Raw genomic sequence first — 20,285 nt, 5'->3', positions numbered from 1 at the left:
GGCTCTGCTTCCTGGCCTGCGCCCTCCTGGCAACGACACTGGGGTGTCCTCTGGACCCCAGCCCCTGGGCTGCAGAATGGGGTAATAATATCCCCTGTGGCCTGGGCCTTCTGGCCCAGCAGTTCCCCCTCCCACCGGCCCGCCAGGACACATGGGAGTGCATCGGCCCACCCCCCCAAACCCCCAGAGGGCCTGGCCCTGGTAAGCCATGGACACTTCACGCACAGAGAGGGTTAGGCTCTCCCCACTCAGATCACAGTGAACTGGTAAAACAGCCAAACTTAAAAAGCCAGATCCCCGATTCCAGTGTCCGAGACTTTCTCCACTATGCGTCCTCTTTGAAGCTTCACTTTCCCCATCTCCCAAGTGGGACCCAAATGAGATCCCCGAGGGCTTCAAAGCCAAATACCCTGGGATCCAGAGTTTTGGAGTTCTGGGAGGCACTCACGCCTGGCTCCTGAAACTTGCCTGTGCATATGCTGCCACCATGTGGCAGGCTCTGGGAATGCAGGAGTGACTTCCGTGAATCCTCTTGTTCTGGAACACAGAAGTGTGCACTGTGGATGTGACAGGTACTCACAGGACGCGAGCAGACTATGGAAAGAATTAAAAATGTCCAACAAACCAGTGTCTCCAGACAAAGGGTGCCCACTTTCACTTAGTCATTCATCAAACCATTTTTGGCAACTACTGTGGTTCATACCCTCGAAACATTCATGAACAAGATAGAGCCACTCCTGATTTCGTGGAGCTGACATTCCCCTTGGAGAAGACAAACAAGAAACAAGGTAAGTGAGCAAAGTATACACTGTGCGAGATCCTGCTAAGCACCGTGAAGAAAAATACAACAGAGGAGGGGAGTGAGGACTGCCGGGGAGTTTGGATTTTAACTTTTTTTTTAATGTTAGATTTTTAAAAAATATTTATTTACTTGGAGGGGGGAGGTGCAGAGAAAGAGAATCCCCAGCAGGCTCCACGCTGTCAGTGCAAAGCCCAGCACGCTGCTCAGTCTCACCAAGCGTAAGATCGTGACCCAAACTGAAATCAGGAGTTGGATGCTCAACGGCGCAAGCCACCCCAGCGCCCCTGTATTTTCACCGTAGATCAGAGCGGCCAGGGGAGGACTCGCTGGGATTACGTCTGATCAGAAGCCTGAATGCAGACGCTGTGGGGACAGAGGACCAGGCAAGGGGAACAGTGAGTGCAAAGGCCCTACGGTAGGAGCATGCCTGGCACGTGGCGTTGCTATGGGTGGTTGATGGACAAGAGCAGGAAAGTATCTCGGGAAGAGTGGGGGCCATGCAGAGATCGGAGCAGAAGAGGGGCGGGATCTGACTGGGGCCTAACGGGATCCCTCTGGCTGCAAGTCGGGGCTGGACAGTACTAGCAGTCAAGGCAGAAGCGGGGAACCCAGGGAGAAGGTACCTGCGGTCTGTGCGCCAGGGTGGCGGGGGACGTGGTGAGACGGGGTCAGGATCTGAATCTGTTCTGAGAGCACTGCCTTCAGGGGGCGTCTGGGGGGCTCTGTCGACTGAGCGTCAGACTTCAGCTCAGGTCATGATCTCACAGTTCACGAGTCCAAGCCCCGCGTCAGACTCGCTGCTGTCATCGCAGAGCCTACTTCGGATCCTCTGCCCCTCCCCCACTCACACTCTCTCAAAACTAAACATTAGACACAAATTTTTGAAAAGAAAGTAGAACCTTCTGGATTTGCTGATAGATCTGATTATAAAAGAGTCACACTCCATATGGGTCACTCTACACCCATTTAAAGGGATAAAGTGGGGGCGCCTGAGGGGGCTCAGTTGGTTAAGCAGCTGACTTTGGCTCAGGTCATGATCTCATTGTTCATGAGTTTGAGCCCCACGTCAGGCTCTGTGCTGACAGCTCAGAGCCTGGAGCCTGCTTCACATTCTGTGTCTCCCTGTCTCTCTGCCCCTCCTCTGTTCATGCTTTGTCTCTCTCTGTCTCTCAAAAATAAACAAACATTTGGAGCACCTGGGTGGCTTGGTCGGTTAAGCGTCCAACTTCGGCTCAGATTATGATCTCACGGTTCGTGGGTTCAAGACCCACATCAAGCTCTGTGCTGACAGGTAGGTCAGAGCCTGGAGCCTGCTTCACATTCCGTGTGTCCCTCTCTGACCCTCCCCTGCCCATGCTCTCTCTCTCTCTCTCTCTCTCAAAAATAAATAAAACATTTTTTAAAGTTTTAATATTAAAAAATAATAAAATGAAAAACATTTTAAAATTTTTTTTAATTAAAGGGATATGGTGTATGGCACCGGAAGCACTGGCAACCAAAAGGAAGAAGTAGATAAATCAGACAACGTCAAAACTAAGCTTCCGAGCAGCCGAGGGCAGCGTCACTAGGACGGCAAGTCAGCCTAAGGAACGGGAGAGAATGTTTGCCGGCCAGACGTCTGACCGTGAACATTGAGAGTGTACGTAGGAACGGATCGCAGCCCCCGGCAGCCCCCTGAGACTCAACCACAGGAAAACAACCCAATGAAAAATGGGGAAAGGACTTGAAATAGACATTCCTCCAAAGAAGATAGGTGAATGGCTCGTAAAGACATGGACAGATGCCCAACATCCCTGATCACGAGGGAGATGCAAATCAAACCCAAGACGAGAGACCCCCTCACAGCCAGGAGCATGACCGCCGGCAGGAAAACAGGAAAGAGCAAGTGTTGGTGAAGGTGTGGAGAAAGCGTACGGTTGGTGGGAATGGGAAACGGTGCAGCTACTGTTGGAAAGAATAAGATGGTTCCTGAAAAAATTAAAAGCAGAACTACCATATGACCCCGCATTTCCACATCTAGCACTTCCAGGCACGTACCCAAAAGAAGTGAAAGCAAGGTTTGGATGATACATTTCACACCCGTGTTTGTACCAACATTACTCACAACAGCCAAAGGGTGGAAACCACCCCAGTAGCCATCGATGTACCAATGAGCAAACAAAATGTGGTCTGTGCATACAGGTATCACTCAGCCTTTATTTTTTTTAATTAAAAAGTATTTTTTAATGTTTGTTTATTTTTGAGAAACAGAGCATGAGCAGGGGAGGGGCTGAGAGAGAGAGAGACACAGAATCGGAAGCAGGCTTCAGGCTCTGAGCTGTCAGCACAGAGACCGATGCGGGGCTCCAACTCATGAACCGTGAGATCAGGACCTGAGCCAAAGTTGGCCACTTAACTGACTGAGCCCCCCAGGTGCCCCTCATTCAGCCTTTAAAGGGAAGGAAAGTCTGAGACGCTGCAACACAGTAGAACCTTGAGGATGGTATGCTAAGTGAAATAAACCAGTCACAAAAGGACAAATACTGTAGGATTCCACTCACAAGAGGTCCCTGGAGCAGTCAGTCCTGGAGACAGGAGTACAGTGGTGTGGCTGCCAGGGGCTGGGGGACCGAGGGGTGGGACATGGTTTAATGGGGTCAGAGTTCCGGTTTAAGATGAAAAGCTTCTGGGAGCACCTGCGTGGCTCAGTTGGTTAAGCATCGGACTCAGTTTGGGCCCAAGTCATGATCTCACGGTTTGTGAGTTCGAGGCCTGAATTAGTCTCTGCGCTGACAATGCAGAGCCTGCTTGGGATTCTCTCTCCTCCTCCTCTCTCTCTGCCCCTCCGCTGCTTGTGCTCTAAATAAATAAAAGAAAAAGAAGCGCTTCTGGAGATGGATGGAATCGATGGCTGCCCCACGGTGGGAATATACTTAATGGCCCTGAACTGTACCCTTAAAAATGATTAAGATGGAAAAAAAAGTAAGACGGTAAGTTTTATGTTACCTGAACGTTCCCACATTTTTTTAAAGAAAGGACAAGGTAGATGTTCCCTCGGCAACACGGAGAGGTGCCCGGGGGCACTCGGGGGTGAAAGGAGGATGTGCGGAGCAGGGTCCTGGTGTTTGTGATGTGTCTTGTCTTGAAAACATTTGCCACTAGCTAAACATTTTTTAAGTAGCACGGATGGTGTGGCTGTGCAAAGCGTAGAACCTCCCATTGTCGTTTGGCCCAGAAACCTCCTTGAGCCCAGAAATGCTGGGCACTCGCCCTGCAGAGAGACAGCGGCACAGAGAAGGAGGGGCTTGGTGGTGGCCAGCCCTTGTGACACAGCGTCAGGGGCTGCCTTCGCCAGGAAACACCCTGTAGCTGCTACAAAGGATGAGGGAGGGGGCGCCTGGGCAGCTCAGTCTGTTAAGTGTCCGACTTTGGCTCAGGTCAGGATCTCATGGTTCGTGGGTTTGAGCCCCGTGAGCCCCGTGTCAGCTCTGTGCTGATCGCTCAGAGCCTGGAGCTGCTTCTGATTCTGGGTGTGTCTCTCTCTCTGCCCCTCCCCTGCTCGCTTCTGCTTTCTCTCTCTCTCAAAAAATAAACATTAACAAAAATAAAAAATAAAAACAGATGAGGGAGAGGCTCTAGACCAGCGCTGTCCCCTAGAACTTTCCAGAATGATGGCCATGTTCTAGTCTCCATCTACACTGGGCTGTGTGAGCTCCAAGCCACATATGGCCAGTGAGCACCTGAGGCCAGTGTGACCAAGGATGGATTTTTTTATTTTATTCAATTTTAATTAAATGCAAATAGCCTCCTGTGGTTAGCGGCCACTGCACTGGACACACACACCAGAAACAAGATCGATCATTAAGAGGGGAAAAGCCAAGTGCACGCCCGGCTGTACGGTGTGCAAACCCCACATAAATGAGAGGTGATGCGGGAACTCACCCGGGCGTTTGCTTGAGGGGTGGGCTCCCAGGGGAAGGACATAAGGAACTGGCAGCAGTGGTGCCGGGGTCCGGGCTGCTCTGAACGCTGCGGGATAATGCACCCCAACACTCAGTGGCTCACGACACCCACCATTTGTGGGCTCACAGCCCCGTGGGTCAGAAATCGAGCAGCTTGTTGTAGTGCCAGCTGCTGGCTGGAGTGTCCACACCCTCCCGTGTGACCCGGGGCTGCGGTGGCCCAGGGGGAAGGGGGGGAGCAGGAGCAGGTGTCTGCCAGCCTTGTTCTCCGGCCCTGGGTTCCCTGTGAGGTGGCTGCCCCTCCCCCGTGGCCTCCTCTGCACGGCAGCCACAATTCCCGGGGTGGAAGGGACACCGAAGTGGGAGCTGCACAGCCTCCCTCAGGCGTCTGTCCCCCACTCCTGTCACATTCAACGGGCAGGACCACACAGAGGCGCACACACCAGGAGGCGGGGCCCCTGGGTCTCCACGGGAAGAGGGCTAGGGGCCAAGGTGGGAAGAAGACCTAACTTTAAATGTTTCTTTCTCTCCTAACTTTAAAATGTTCACGAGTTGTGGGGGGAGGAGCTGTGCGGCTCAGCAGGTTGAGCATCTGACTCTTGATTTCAGTGCAGGTTGTGATCCCAGGGTTCTAGGATCGAGCCCCACTGCAGGCTCTGTGCGAGCATGGAGCCTGCCTAGGATTCTCTGCCTCACTCTCCCCACTTACGCACTCTCTCGCTCTCAAATAATTTTTTTTTAAGTTTTAAAAATTTAATTAAAAAATAAGATGTTTACCACGGACGATGTGTCACCTTATTCTTTGAGTTTAGAAAGCCTTACATCGCACGCTTCTCCCTCCACACCTTTGCCCATGCTGTTCCCTCTGCCTCAACACCCTTCCCTTCCACCTGCAGCTGTGATGTGCCTGGAGAAACTTTGCCTGAATGCCCGAGTCAAATGCCTCCCTGCTTCCTCTGCCCTCCCCATGCCTGATGTCCCTACTGGACTCAATCCCCAACTCCCCGCAGCCCCTTAAGGTCAGGTCTATCTAGGTCACGTCTGCGCGCGCGCACACACACACACACACACAGAATGAACTCATGCTGATTCTAAGTAGGCACTCGGTGATTTGGAGGCCCAGCCCAGGAAAATACGTGCTTGTCTGGTCCACAATCTCCCCACTGCACCCCACCGCACCGGGCCCTTGCTGGCATCTGTGGGTGCACTGTCCAGAATGGCCACCAGGTGGCAGTGGAGCCCAGCCTCCAACCTCCCCAGGCAGCTGTCTGAGCCGAAAAAGCATTTGAGTAGGGGGAACCTATGAGGTCAGAGGGGGCCAGGGTAGGGGGCCCCAAGCCCCTCTTTGAAGAGAAATTTCCGGTCCTTATCGCCCACTCCCCTCCTTCTCAACTTCAAAATTTGCTTCCCCCTTAAGCAAACTGACTTTAATTAGAGGCGCGCCAGCTGGTACCTCTAATTTGCCTCTAATAATCTGCAGTTTAACCCACTAGGTGGGTTAAAACAACATACGTGTCCAACAGCTCTGGAGGCCGGAAATCCGACATCAGGGCCACACCCCTCCGCAAGGCTCTCGGGAGGGACCCTTCCTTGCCTCTTCTAACTGACGGTGGTTAGCAGCCCTCAGCATTCAGCCCACTGCATGTTCTGTATCTTGGAAAGAGGTTGGACAACACAGGCAAATGTACTTAATCAAAAATAAGCAAAAGTCCACCTAAGATTTTACAGACAGAAACGAATATGCACCTGAAGTGTATAGGCACGAGGCATACTGGTGTCTACAACTCACTGCATTTAGTTGCCCTGGCTTGTTTAATTGGGAACAATCCCTCAGTCTCTCTCATTCATGACCTTGACGCTTTGGAAGAGGACGGACCAGTTACTTTGTGAGAACGCCCGTGTGGCTCTGTCTGAAGTTTCCTCAGAGTCAGACTCAGGCTCTGCACTTGTCAGGAGCCCCCTGGTGGTGCTGTGTCCGTCCTCCTCCGTGTTGGCCATCAGGAGACACCTGAGGGCCGTTTGTCCCCTTACCGGTAATGTCAATATCCATCACTTGGTCAAGAAGATGTCTGCCGTTCTCCCCACTGCAAGTTACCGTATTTCTTCTTTATAATGAGAAGTATCTTGTGGGAAGATATTTTTAAACCATCTAAATATCCTGTTAATCCTGACTTTTCACAGTATCACTGATGTTCACTGATTTTAACATCACGTATGATGCTTGCCTCGCTCGATCTCTTGCTACGTAATAAATGATCCCAGAACATAGCAGCTAAAGAGGAAAAAATCATTCCTTTTCTCCCTGTTTTTGGAGCCAGGAATTCAAGAGTTTGACTGGAAGGTTCTGGCTCAGAGTCTCTCAGAAGTTTGCAGTCTAGATGTCAGCTAGGGCTGAGGCTCCTGGGCAGCTCAGTTGGTTGAGCGTCCGGCTTCAGCTCAGGTCATGATCTCACAGTCTGTGGGTTCGAGCCCCGCGTTGGGCTCTGTGCTCAGAGCCTGGAGCCTGCTTTGGATTATGTGTCTCCCTCTCTCTCTGACCCTCCTCCTCTCATGTTCTTTGTCTCTTTCTCTCAAAAATAAATGTTTAAAATTTTTTATATAAGATTCCACCTCTTGAGGAGAAGAATGTCAAAGAATTGGTGGTCATATCTTAAAATCACCTTATTCCCATTTATTTATTCATTTATATCAAGATGGACCCATGGGTTTTATCTTATTCCAGGGGTTAAAAACCCATCATCACCATTACTTCCGTCGATGCTCAAAGCGACCCGATTCGGCCAGCCTCAGTCACTTTCCGCTGGATCCCGTAATTTCCACCACATTGCAGTCTTTCCTGAGCATTTACTTATTTCTGGTACGAGGTGTTCCAGGATCATCTTCCCACCCCAGCCCTGGCTCTTTTTACTAGAGAATGGTATTTAAAACCAAACTCCAGGTGCGTTTTTATTCTTGCCCGTCTAACAGGTGCAACGTGGTGTTTCCTGGTTGCTTTCATCCTCGTTTCCTATTACTAACTCGTCTGAGCCTGATTCATTCGCGGGTGGTTTTCCTCTTCTGTAAACTGCTGCTCACATCCATGGTCCCTCATCCTTTGGGGCCGCTGTCTTTTCTGCTGCTGTGTATGTGCAAGTGTCCTGCATATTCTAAGCTCTGCGGTTTTATTCTAGTCTGTTCCATTCCATTCCATTCTGTTCTATTTTTAGAGAGAGCACAAGGGGCGGGGGTGGGGAGAGAGACTCTCAAGCAGGCCCCACATTCAGGGAGGAGCCTGATGCGGGGCTCGATCCCACAACCCTGGGATCATGACCTGAGCTGAAACCAAGAGGCAGATGCTCAACTGACTGAGCCACCCAGGTGCCCCTAAGCACTGTGACTTTAGACACTGCAATGTCTTCACTCTGACACCTGCCCATGGTTGGTATCCTTTGGCCATCCTGAATTTTGATGTAATATTTATGTTTATATTTATATTTATATTTGTACCTCCGTGGGGGGTTGGGCTGCGGTGGAACACAGATAACGTGAAACGCACCATTTCGTGGTCTCCAACGCACAACAGCGGCATCAACCACAATCGCCGTGTTGTAGACCTTCACCACCATCCATCCCAGGCCCGCTCTCATCCTCCCAGATGGAGACCCCCCTCCCCCTCCTCCCCCAGCCTCCGGAAACGTCTATTCGACTCCGGCTCCATGAACGTGGCTGCTCTGGGCACCTCACGGCCGCGGGGCCACCCTTGTCCTTCTGCGTCCGCGTGTTTCCCTTGCACGGGGTCTCCAAGGCTCCTCCGTGTCGGCGCCTATGTCGGAATTTCATTTCTTTTTCAGGCTGCATAGCGCTCCCTCCTGTGAACACAGCACATTCTGTGGCCCCAGTCACCTGCCAGGGGACATCTGCACTGTGTTCCCCCTCCGGCCGCTGTGAGCGGGGACACGAGCGTCTGTTTGCGTTCATTTCCAGCTCTCCTAGGTGTCGACCCAGCAGTGCGGGATTGGGGATGGCACGCAACTCTGCGTCTCTCCGTCTGAGGGGCCACCGCACGGTCCTCCACACCGGCGCCTGCGCCGCCTCCCCTCCAGGCCCCGCGACAGGGGCTCCAGCTCGTCCACACGCTCACCCACGCGGACTGGCGACCTCTTTGATGGTGAGAGTCATCCTAATGGGCGGGACGTGGTCCCGGTGCCGTGGTGGCTTGGGTTTGCGTCCCTGACCACCTTCTCTCTGTGAACTTCGGCCAGCTGAGTGTCTTTTGTGGTAAGATGTCCAATGACGTTGTTCAGCTGTTTCTGAATCTGGTTCTTTACGCGTGTACTTTTGAAACTAGCTTAATTTACAGCACAAAGTGATTCCTGACTATTCGTCTGTGAATGAGGGAAATATATATACTATGTATAATTTTAACCATTTGTAAATGCACCATACAGTAGCATTAACTATTCACAATGTCCTGGACCCATCACCACTAACAATACCCAAAACTTTTTCATTGTCCTCAACATACACTCTGTTTCCTTAAACAGTAACTCCTGGGGGACCTGATTGGCTCAGTCGGTTGAGCATCCGACTTCAGCTCGGGTCATGATCTCCTGGTTCATGAGTTCGAGCCCCACGTCAGGCTCCCTGCTGACAGCCTGGTGGCTCAGAGCCCCCTTCAGATCCTCTGTTTCCCCCTCTCTCTGCCCCTCCCCCACTTGAGCTCTCCCAAAAGTAAATATTTAAAACGATAATAATTAATAAAATAAACAATAGCTTTCCGTCCTCCCACCCCACCTTCTGGCAGCTACCATTTTATTTTCTATCTGTATGAATCTGCATATTATTGTTCTTCTGAGTCTGGCTTATTTCCCTTAGCAAGCACTTTCAAGAACTCTCCATGTGGTCGCATGTATCCAAATCTCATCCCTTTTTATGGCTGAATAATATTCCACTATGTGCTCACAACTTTACTAATTTTATGATTTTCCCCTTCATGCTAAGACTTTATTTTTTTAATGCTATTTATTTTCTTAATGTTTATTTTTATTTCTGGGAGAAGGAGAGTGTGAGCAGGGGAGAGGCAGAGAGAGAGGGAGACACAGAATCCGAAGCAGGCTCCAGGCTCCGAGCTGTCAGCACAGAGCCCAACACGGGGCTCGAACCCACGAACCGTGAGATCATGACTCCAGCCGAAGCCGGATGCTGGGCGAAGCCGGACGCTGGGCCATCAGGTGCCCCACCTTCACGTTAAGACTCAAATCCATGTTAAGAGACGGGGGGGGGCGGCCAAGTTCCCAACACCGTCTTCTGAACCCTCTGTCCTGTCCTGGGCAGCCGTGGGGCCGCCTGTACCCACACACCCAGGTCTCGTACAACCTCGGGCGCTCCGCCCCCCCCCCTCCCCCGTGTCTCCTCGTTGGTCTGCGCCTCTGCGCTCAGCGCCCCGCTGCTCTTACCGTAATGACACGTGCCTTCCTCGGCGGCCGGGAAGTCTCCTCCTTACTCTTCTTTCTGAAGGCTGTGGCTAAACGCTGGCCCCGCCACGTCTCCCAAACCCTCCGAACAGCCTGCGTCGACAGGCTCGGCCCTTTCCCCACAGGATTGTGAGGACTCTGGCTTCAGGGTGGGGAAATGACTTGATGAAATTTACAAGGCTGACAAGTGGCAGAGCTAGGACAAAACACAGCCTGACTCTCTGACTCTCTGGCGCCACCCCCCACCCCCACCCCCAGCTGCCTCTCCTATCTGTAGCCCACCGGGGTTCTGTCTGTAAGAAGGGGGAGGGGCTGAAAACGCCTGCCAGTTTGCTCTCTGATCCTTCCCCTTGTATCGGGAAGGAAAGGAAAAGGCTGCGCATTTCAACAGAGAAACTTCCCAACGGGAGACTGGTTATGGAGGTGGTGGAGGAGCCCAAGAGCCAAAAGAGAGGCTGTGAAAAGCTCAGAGATTCTTAGCAGAAGCCATTCCCACCTCTAGGCTGGAGGGAGCCGGGGAGGAGGAAATGTTACCGTAGAACAGGGCCTGTGGCCCCCAGAAAACTGGAAACGCACCCATATGATAGGACTATGAGCTACCATTAGTTGAGCATTTACTATGTGCCAGGATCTTCCGCTAGGATTTTACATGTACTCTGTACACACAAGGTGTGGCTCCTTCTGGCCTCCGCTCAAACCTCCTCAGAGACGCCCTAAGATAATGCCGTCACCCACCAGATCCATCGCCTGCGTTACTTTCCTCTATAGCATGATCAGGAACTGAAACTCTCCCACACTCACGTCTGCGTATCGTGTCCCTCGCCACCTGCCCCCTCACAAGACCATAAGCCCCACAAGGGGAGGACTCAAGCCTTGGTGTCTCGTAGTGCCCTGATGAGAATCTCCATCAATCACCCACATCACAGGTACGCTACGGTGCTTCAATAACTAATCTAAAGAACTTTCTCATGAAATCCTCACCAGACATCTATGAGGTGGGCACAAGCATCCTTATTTTTATAGAAGAAGAAACTGAGGCCCAGAGAAGTCCCAAATCTGCCCAAACCCACGCAGCTAGTAAGGAGTGAGGCTGGGATGCCAAGCCAGGCGTGACACCCGGGCCCCCTCCTTGCCTTGGTGCCTTCCTTCCAAATCTCTCCTTGCTCTCTGGCTTCCCAAACTACCCCCACCATTACCCAGAACCTCGCTGGTTCTGGAAATTCCCATTGCCTTGCTGAGATGGGCTGCAGTAACGTTAAGCGCCAGGAGGTGTCGTCAGAGAATTCCTCTTGGCCACAGGCAGGGGGCAGCACCCCAGACCCTGCACATGCTGTGCTGTAGTTTCATCACTTTTAAGGATATTTCCAAGTTTTTCCAAACTAAGCTGTTCGCGCCTGTGGTCATGGGCTGTGAGGGGAGGATTTCTCCAGGAATGGATTTCTCGAAATGGAGTTGCAAAGATCAGGAACATCTTTAAACTGCATAGATTCAGGGTGCCTGGGTGGCTCAGTCAGTTGAGTATCCGGCTTCAGCTCAGGTCAGAATCTCAAAGTTTGTGGGTTCGAGCTCCGTGTCAAGCTCTGTGCTGACAGCTCAGAACCTGGAGCCTGTCTTCAGATTCTGTGTCTCCCTCTCTCTCTGACCCTCCCCTGCTCGCACTATCTCTCTTTCTCAAAAATAAAACATTTTTTAAAAATTCAAACTGCATAGATTCCATGAGCGCGCTAAGCCTGGTTTTCTAGCAGAAGAGTTTGCAGCCCAGAAAGGGCACATGGCTTATCCAAGGGCATCAGCAAGTCAGCACAGGAGCAGGACTGGAGCTGGCTCCTCTGGCCACAGATTCTGCCACTGGACGTGGATGGACGCTCCCACCAAGGCCCGAGGGCCATCTTCACGCACGTGTATATTTGTGTGGAGTTCTGTCATTCGAGCACCCATTCACCCGCTTAACAAATACATTGGTGAGATACAGGCTCAACACTGTCCACTCAAATAGCAAGCGCCTCCCAGACAAGTAAATGATTTGTTTTCCTCTCTGACAGTAATCTGAATGAAAGCCAGTCCAGGGGTAGATGGAGGCTTTCTGGTGTCTTTCTGTCCTATGGCTCTTCCATCTTCAACTGGCAGTTTCCATCTCATGGCCCAACGTGGCTGCTCTAACACTGCCATCACATCCACATTCCTACCAGTGGGGAGTGGAGAAAAGGAAGTTGAAGTCAACCTCGTTAAGGGCACCAACCAGAATGTGTTGTGCCACTCCCACTCTCACGTAATTGGCCAGAATGAGTCACATGTCCTATGCAAAGGAGGCTGGAACAGTATTCAGGAGCTAACAGCTGGGCGACTATGCTTTCTGCTAAACTCGGGGTTCTACAACCAATAAATATATTGGCCACTCCCTGCCACCCATATGTTTTTGAGCACCTACTCTGTGAGAGAAGGTGCGGCAACCTAGAAAGAGCACAGATGTGAGAATTTGATTCATCTCGGGTTGAATCCCAGTTCTGCCTTTTCCCAGCTGTGTGTCCTGACCTCTCTGAGGCTTAATTTCCTGGCCTACAAAACAGAGACAAGGGAGTGAGCGTGCTCATGCATTGGGAGAGCATGTGGACTCAGCGTTGGGCCCAGGATACGGTTGGCACCAAAGAAACAGCTCGCGCTTTTACCAGAGCTAGACCCTGAGCCGGTTCCGGGCGGCCAGAGGTGACTCAGCCGACGCCCTGCCCACGAGTCTGACGGGGAGGCATTCCGGGGCAGCCTCCTGTAAATGAAGGCTCAGCGGCCGCTCAGCACATAATCCCAACGCATCGGTCATGCATGGGCCAGCGGCAGTTATGCCTGTGAGGCATGAAGTAGCCGCTGGACCGAGGGAGCTGGCCCCCCTCCAATCCCGCCCCGGCCCCATTTTACAGAAGAGCCAACAGAGCTGACTGAGAGCCGAGCCCACGGCCTGACGACACGGTTTGATTTTATCAGCCTCCCTCCCCCTGATGGGACACGTGGGTTAGTTCCACTTTGCAGCGATTATGAGTGGACTTGGCCGGACCCTCTAAGACTGTAGGAGCGGGGTTTTCCAGGGTGGCTGGGGAGAAAGAGAAGTGCGGGCTCGAAGGGTCGTCCCCGCGGGGTGCTCTGGTTGCAAGAAATGGAGGTGTCTGTGTCCCCACAGATTGGAGTTCCTCGACCTCAGCACGATCGACACTTCGGGCCAGAGAATTCTCTGTCCTGTGGATTCTGTACTTATGAAATAGCAATAGCATATCACCACCCCCAACCGTGACAACCACAAATGTCTCAAGATGTTGCCAAACGTCCCGTAGGGGTCAAAAGCGTCCCCAGCCTAAAGCCACTGCCCAGATAGCCAGAGCCTGCAAGAACAATGTGCAGGCACAGATTCATTAAGCAGATTTATGGATGTGAGTGATGTTCTTCTCTTGGGGCCAGTGCGTGCTTCTTTTCTCTCAGGAAGGGGTACAGTGGCCTTTGTAGTTACTAAGGATTTCGGGTCATTATTGGTACAATCCGTGGCATTTGAATATGGACAATAGAAATCATACTATACTGCCGTGTGAATGTTAAATTTCCTGGCTTTGAACCCTGTTTCAAACCTGAGAACGTCCCTGTTCCTAGGAAATGCACTGGGGGTAAAAAGTCATTACATCAGTAGCAGACTCTCAGATGGTTCAAAAAAACTGACACACACACACAGAGGAAATGATCGATGAAGTGTAGCAAAATGTTGATAATTAGGGGATCCGAGGGAAGGAGATATCGAACCTTATTGCATTATTCTTTTCTTGTTGGTGTTTATTTTTGAGAGAGAGAGAGAGAGAGAGAGAGAGAGAGAGAGACAGAGTGTGAGCAGGGGAGGGGCAGACAGAGAGGGAGACACAGAATCCGAAGCAGGCTCCAGGCTCTGAGCTGTCAGCACAGAGTCCAACACGGGGCTCGAACTCGCGAACCGCAGGATCATGACCTGAGCTGAAGTTGGATGCTTAACCGACAGAGCTCCCCACGCACCCCCTTATTACTATTCCTGCAACTGCTCTGCAAAATTAAAATCCTCTTAGAAATTGTTCCTTTAAAAGGATTTTGTAGCAATCACCTATGTTTTGTTCTAGTTTTAAAAACATGGCTTCAAACTGTTCCTCCCTGGACTCCAAATCATCCCTGTTCCCCAAGCACATTCACACTTCAGGACCCTTGATCTTGCCCTGCCTGCAGCCCAGCAAACACTCCCTCACCTTTTCCCCCTGGTGAAATCTCACTCATCTTTGGATGGGGTAACTTTTCTGAGCCTCAATGTTCTTTTCTGTAAAATGGGGCCAAAGAGCACGTGTATGTAAAACACCCGGCGCTCAGGAATAGCCACCCTCAAACACCAGTGCTTTCTCCCCAGTGCCCCCAATCTTGATCCCCACACTCTGCAAGTAGGAAAGAAAATGTAAAATAAAAACAGAGAATGTACTGGTCTCCTCTAAGTGCAAAGTCCAAAAGACGACCACACGCAGTCCAGGTAAGGTTTGCTCTAGACAGTTAATGCTAATAATAGCTGAAAGGTACTGAGCATTTACAATGTGCCAGACACTGTTCTAACCATGATATATTTACTGGCTTATCTTCACAACAACCCCACGAGATAGCCATATTCTCATTACCCCCATTTTCCACATTAGGAAACAACATCCCAAGAGAATAAAAATTGGCCCGGGGTCACACAGCACACAAGCGGTGGGACTGAGACTTAAACCTAAGTCTGTCTGACTAGAAAGGGAGCACCTCCTTCAAGTAAGGCTTGATCCAGCTGCTCAAAGGCCTGCTTTCCCTTGGTCTCTCCTCTTTGCCTTCTCCAGGGAACTCACCGCCTTGTGGCTGCCACCAGATTCTGATGAAACTTTTTTTTCTCAGGAAAAAAAAATGCATCCGGGTCTCGATTCCATGCCAGGGTCCCGAAGTTCACTCTGATTGGGCCATCTAAAGTCACACACCTATTTCTGAGCCAAACACCATTCTGGACAATGTTGCTTGGATTTTATATTAAAGAGACAGATTTTACCGAGAACTCAGGCAAGAGAGATTCCTCCAAAAATTGAGGGTATTCTTTCCATGGAGGAGGGGCAGGGATGTGGGCAACCAGAGACAGACATCCGCATCCCCATGAGTCACACATGCAATAAAACACTTTAAATGCAGAGGAGGAGGAGGGAGGACGAAGGACGAAGAAGGGAGGAGAGGGAGGAGGAGGAGGAGGAAGAAGAGAAGGAGAAGGCGGCGCTCCATCTGGGGGTGGCTACGCTGGGGCCCGGGGAAGCCCCATCTGGTTAGTCTAGCCTGGCCATGACCCTCCAGGGAGAGAGGCCCGTCCACGCCCACACCCCCGCATGGGGGCAGGGTCACACTCAGGGCTTTGGAAAATGGCCTGCAGCATGGCCGGCGCTCTTCCTTCTGGGTCGGAGGCCCTGCTGGGCACAGGGGAGAAGGGCAGATGTTCCCACAGACGGACTTAGGAAACAAGCAGCCCCAGCAGAGGCACACGTAGCCTCTGGGGATAGGGACACCTGACATCCTGAGAACACCGTGTGCCTTCCTGTCTCACAGCCAGGAAACGCTGAGGCCCTCGGTCAGTCCACCAGGCTAGAACCTGGAGCTTTTAAAGTCCCCGTGGGCCCCAAGTCCACTTTTTCTCAACAACCCACACATTCAATCGTTAAAAAGCCAAGAAGTCTTCTTCCCACTTCAGGGCTTTTGCACTGGCTTTTTGCTCTGTCTGGGAACACTATTCCTCTACAGTCTCACATGGCTCCCTCCATTCCCTCCTATAAGTCTGCTCACATACCACCTTCTACACTTGATCTCAGCCAAAAGGCCGAGAAGCGATTCACCTGTCACCTTCTCAGAGAGGCAGTTCCAGGCTACCTTCCTCAACTCAACCTGCCCTCCATCCCCCCAGCTTCCACATCTCAACGAGTTTATTACCTATTGATTACTATCCCTCCCCGCCCCCACCTCCCCAGCATCAGCTCCAGGAATCAGAGATTGTTGTCTTCTTTTATTCGTGCAGTTACCAGTACCTAGAACGGGCCCTGCCTTATATACTGGCTCAGTAAATGTTTGCTAAATGAATAAGTGATTGAAGAGCAAAAAATTATAGTGAAGCTCATTTTTGCAGTCAATTTCTGTTGTTTGGAACCCACGCAAACGTGCATGTGGAATCTTAGATGTCCTCCTCAACACCGGGCGCTGTGTGTCACTAAGGGACGCCTCTGATGAACGAGACTCCGTTCCCACAGGTCCACCGGCCCCCAGGACACCCCCGGCTCCGCGCGGACGCTGCAGAGGTTTAACCAGCGTGTGTACCGTCAGGCAGATGAAGAGGCGGAGACGGATGTCTGCAGGCGCGAGGCCCCGTGACCGCCTCCCCGGACCTCCAGCCCGGCTCACCCATCGTCCCCGTGCACCCTCCTTCCTCACCGCCCCCGCCCCGGGGCGCCCCCACTCTGACACGCCTCCTCTCAGCAGCCAGAGGGATTTCTCAAAGCACAAATTGGACCTTCCAGCTCCGCGGGGCTCCCTGCTGCCCTTGGAACCGTCCAGATTCCTATGCGGGGCACCAGGCATGCCCACGCCCCCGCGGAACTTCCGCTTCTCTACGGCTTTTCTTCTCAAGCTACATTCCAGCCTAGCTGATTGTTTTGTCTTCAGCTCAGTGAGTAAAACGACCACTCAGCCCCAGGGTGAGAGCACACAGCACAAGCTCTTCCCTCTGTTTGGAAGACTCTCTTACCGCCCCAGAGTCCCCTTCCCCGGGGAGGTTCTTACTTACCTTCAGATTTCAGCTCAGTTAGCCTCTCCTCCAGGAAGCCCTCCCAGATTTCTCACCCTGAGGCTGACTGCCATTACATATGCATTCCCATAGTTCTCTGTTTGTCCCAGTCTTTCTTCATGCATTAATTCAACACTTATTTGGCCTTAACGGTGCATAGCAATCTGGCTCCCTAATACCTCTCTGATCCCACCTTCTGCCTTTCTTCCTCTCCCCCTCTGCTCTGACTACATGAGCCTCCTTGCTATTGCTTGAGCACACCACGCATGCTCCCGCCCCAGGGCCTCTGCATGTCTTCTCTGGGCATCTTCATGGCAGTTCCTTCACTTCCTGGAGGTCTCTGCTCAACTGCCACCTCCTCCGAGAGGCCTTCCTGACACCTTCCCCTCCCCATCGGATGAAGCGCTCCTTGTCATTCTCCATCCACCCCTGCAGCCTGGGTCATCTCTCCACATCATCTGTCCCTCCCTGAATTTAGATGATCTTTTTATGTGTTTATTGTCTGTCCCTCCTGCACCTCGGGGGGCAGGGGCCTCACGTGTCTTGTTTGCTGCTCTGCTATCAGCGTTTTACAAGTACCCACTGCTGCACCCGCTGCAGTTCTTGGTAAAAGTTTGGTGAGTAAATGAAAAGTGGCAATCCAGATCAATATGACTTGACGCAAGCCGTGGGGTCTCCGTCCCCCAACACTGGGACACCTTGGAGGTGTCCATCTCGGGCAGCTTTGCAGCCTGCGTCTCACAGCTAGGAGGAGCCGGAGAACATAGACCTGAAGGAGAAGGGGCCAGCCACATGCCTCTCCAGGAAACCGTTTGCTAGGAAGTAGGTACATTACATGCAAAGGCCCTGTGGCAGGATGTCAGGAGCCAAGGCTGGAGAGTCAGCAGGGCCTTGAATGTCAGGTGAGCGTGTGGAGCTCATCCCAACACCTTCACAGTCAAGTCTAACACATAGGGGAGGTAATAAACATTTCTGCAGTGGCTCCTGCCTGCCTGGTACCCTGCCTCTCATTGTGTTCACCCTGCATCTTCCTAAAGCCTATGAAGCATTCTATTTCTATTTAGTGAAGGAAAATGGACCTACGGAGGCTCAGAAACACAGCTATGAGACTCCAAGTCTCTAAGGCTAGGCTCCTCCCATTGCCTCTGACCTTCGCCCCACGCACATATCCCCATCTTAGCCATGTGATTCCACCTCTTCCCTCCTCTTCCTCTTTGCTCTAAATTGGTACCAAAAGCACAGGTCGTTCTCCAAGCCAGAAAAACAACTTGACGCCACTCAACGTCTCTGCTTGGAACACCCCACACCCTCTCACACATGATATATGACACAGAGCTTCTGGTTTCCCCACCCCCAACTCAGTCAGGGGCGTCTCCCATCCTCCCAGGGGCTCAGGCCAGGAACCTGAGAGTCACCGCTGACATCTCATCAACGAGCAAATGCTGTGGCCGCCCCACCTTCAACATACGTCCAGATTCAACTGCTTCTCCCAAGTCTGCCTTCAAAATACATCCAGAATCAACCACTTCTCCTGGTCCGACCCTCCATCCGCTCCTACCTGGGCTATTGCAGCACGGCCTGCCGGAGTCCTGCCTCTGCCCAGTCCCTGAGTCCAATCCTTGCGCGGAGCCAGAGAGATCCTATTAAAAATAGAAAGTCAAGGTCACCGGGCAATTCTTGACCGGAACTGCCGGACAGAACTTTGTGATGATGGACACGCTCCACATCTGTACTGTCCAGTACATTTGCCACCTCACATGTGACTATTGAGATGGGCTTCGTCCAACCGAAGGACTGAATTTTTAATTTTACTTTAATAGTTTTTAATTTTACTTTAATAGTTGGCAGGGCTGTGGGAAAACAAGCGTGCTTGAACACAGCTCTGAGAGTACAAATCAGGACGTGATTCTGATCCCAGTACCCACCTATCTAACGGCGGGTGGTCTCTATCTACCAAAATGACAAGGGCATGTAACATTTGTCACGTCAATCCCACTTCAAGAGTGTGTCTTTCCTGTGCAAAAGTGACATTACATTAAAAATATGTACAACATCCAGAGACAGAAAACAACCCAAGAGCCCATTCCACAGGCAACTAGTTCTAGGAATTATGGGATCCAGCCACATCACGGAATACGACGAAGTTGTAAAAAAGAATGAGGAAGTAAGACACCTAGAGCAAAAAGAAAGGAAAAATACAGAAACCAGACTTTATCAAAAGCAAAAATAGTTTTGTGCCCCAAGGACACTACCCAAAAAGTGAAAACAACCACCAACAAAATGGGAAATAAATATTTGCAAATCATATATCTGGCAAGAGTCTAGCACCCAGAACACACAAAGAACTGTTACAACTCAACACAAAAAAAGGTAGAACATCCCATTTCTAAGCGGACAAGGGATGTGAATAAATGCACTGGGCTGAGCCTTCATTCGTTCAGCAAATGCCTACTGAGCGTCTCCCCGTGCCCGACGCTGATCCCGACCTGGGGATTCAGCTGTGAACAAAGGAGGTCGGGGCCCTCAGGAACTGGTTCTCTGGCGGGGGACACATGTGATTGCCCCTGACAAGCGCTGTGAGGACAAAACACGATGATGTCACAGTGAGTGGAGGAGGGGGAACTTCGAGGAGGGAGGTCAAGAGGGGCGTCTGAGGGGGCAGCATCATTGGCCATGAAGAGGAAGCGGAAGGCTGTTGCCTAGCTCCTGGGCCTGCGCCTAACACATACTGCGCGCTCACCAAATCTTATAGTGACGCTTAGGGTCATTTTCATCAGTTTACTGGCTTCTCCCTCCGGAGAACGAGAGGAGGTCCTGGGGCTCGGGGTCCACGTTTCTCCTCCCCCGGGGCGCCCAACAGCAGGTGGTGCACAGTAGGGGTAAGCACGGTCCTCGAAACCTCTGGCACGAGGCAGGGCTCGAGAAGCTAGCCCGGGGGAACGGGCCTCAGCCCAGGAGCACGGTTCAAAGTGTCCACCAAGTGCTGGCTTTCCGGCCCCGGCGCCGGCGCCCTCCACTCGCGCGCCTTGCGCACAGGAGGCGCTTGACAGTGCGTGCCGAAGAAACGCCCTGTTCTGGGTCCGGTGGCGCACGACCTCGACCCATTGCACGGGCCGGTAAACCGAGCGGGACGCGGGCGGTGCCACGGCCGGCATTTCCGTGGGGGCAGGAGCCGAGGCCCCCGCCGGCGGCGGACCGCGGCGAGCAGGGACTCGCCACCGCCCCACGCTTCCGTGCCCAGCTGCGCCCAGCTGCGCTCCTGCCCC

General features: G+C 52.1%; 2 long non-coding RNA genes across 2 annotated transcripts; one reads left to right on the top strand and one right to left on the bottom strand.

The window, feature by feature from the left end:
* Positions 1 to 474: 474 nt before the first annotated feature.
* Positions 475 to 20,251, bottom strand: LOC115273104. The gene is made up of 3 exons (XR_003900677.1): positions 19,760 to 20,251; positions 18,578 to 18,659; positions 475 to 594 (listed from the first exon to the last, which is right to left on the bottom strand). It is a non-coding gene; the product is annotated as an uncharacterized LOC115273104 (long non-coding RNA).
* Positions 2,052 to 3,028, top strand: LOC115273102. Its single transcript, XR_003900675.1, has 2 exons — positions 2,052 to 2,093; positions 2,265 to 3,028. It is a non-coding gene; the product is annotated as an uncharacterized LOC115273102 (long non-coding RNA).
* Positions 20,252 to 20,285: the final 34 nt, after the last annotated feature.

This window comes from Suricata suricatta, chromosome 12 (genome assembly GCF_006229205.1).
Source record: "Suricata suricatta isolate VVHF042 chromosome 12, meerkat_22Aug2017_6uvM2_HiC, whole genome shotgun sequence".
NCBI classification, from domain to species: domain Eukaryota; kingdom Metazoa; phylum Chordata; class Mammalia; order Carnivora; family Herpestidae; genus Suricata; species Suricata suricatta.
The sequence above is the reverse complement of the archived record's forward strand: the minus strand, read 5'-3'. Positions and strand labels throughout refer to the sequence as shown.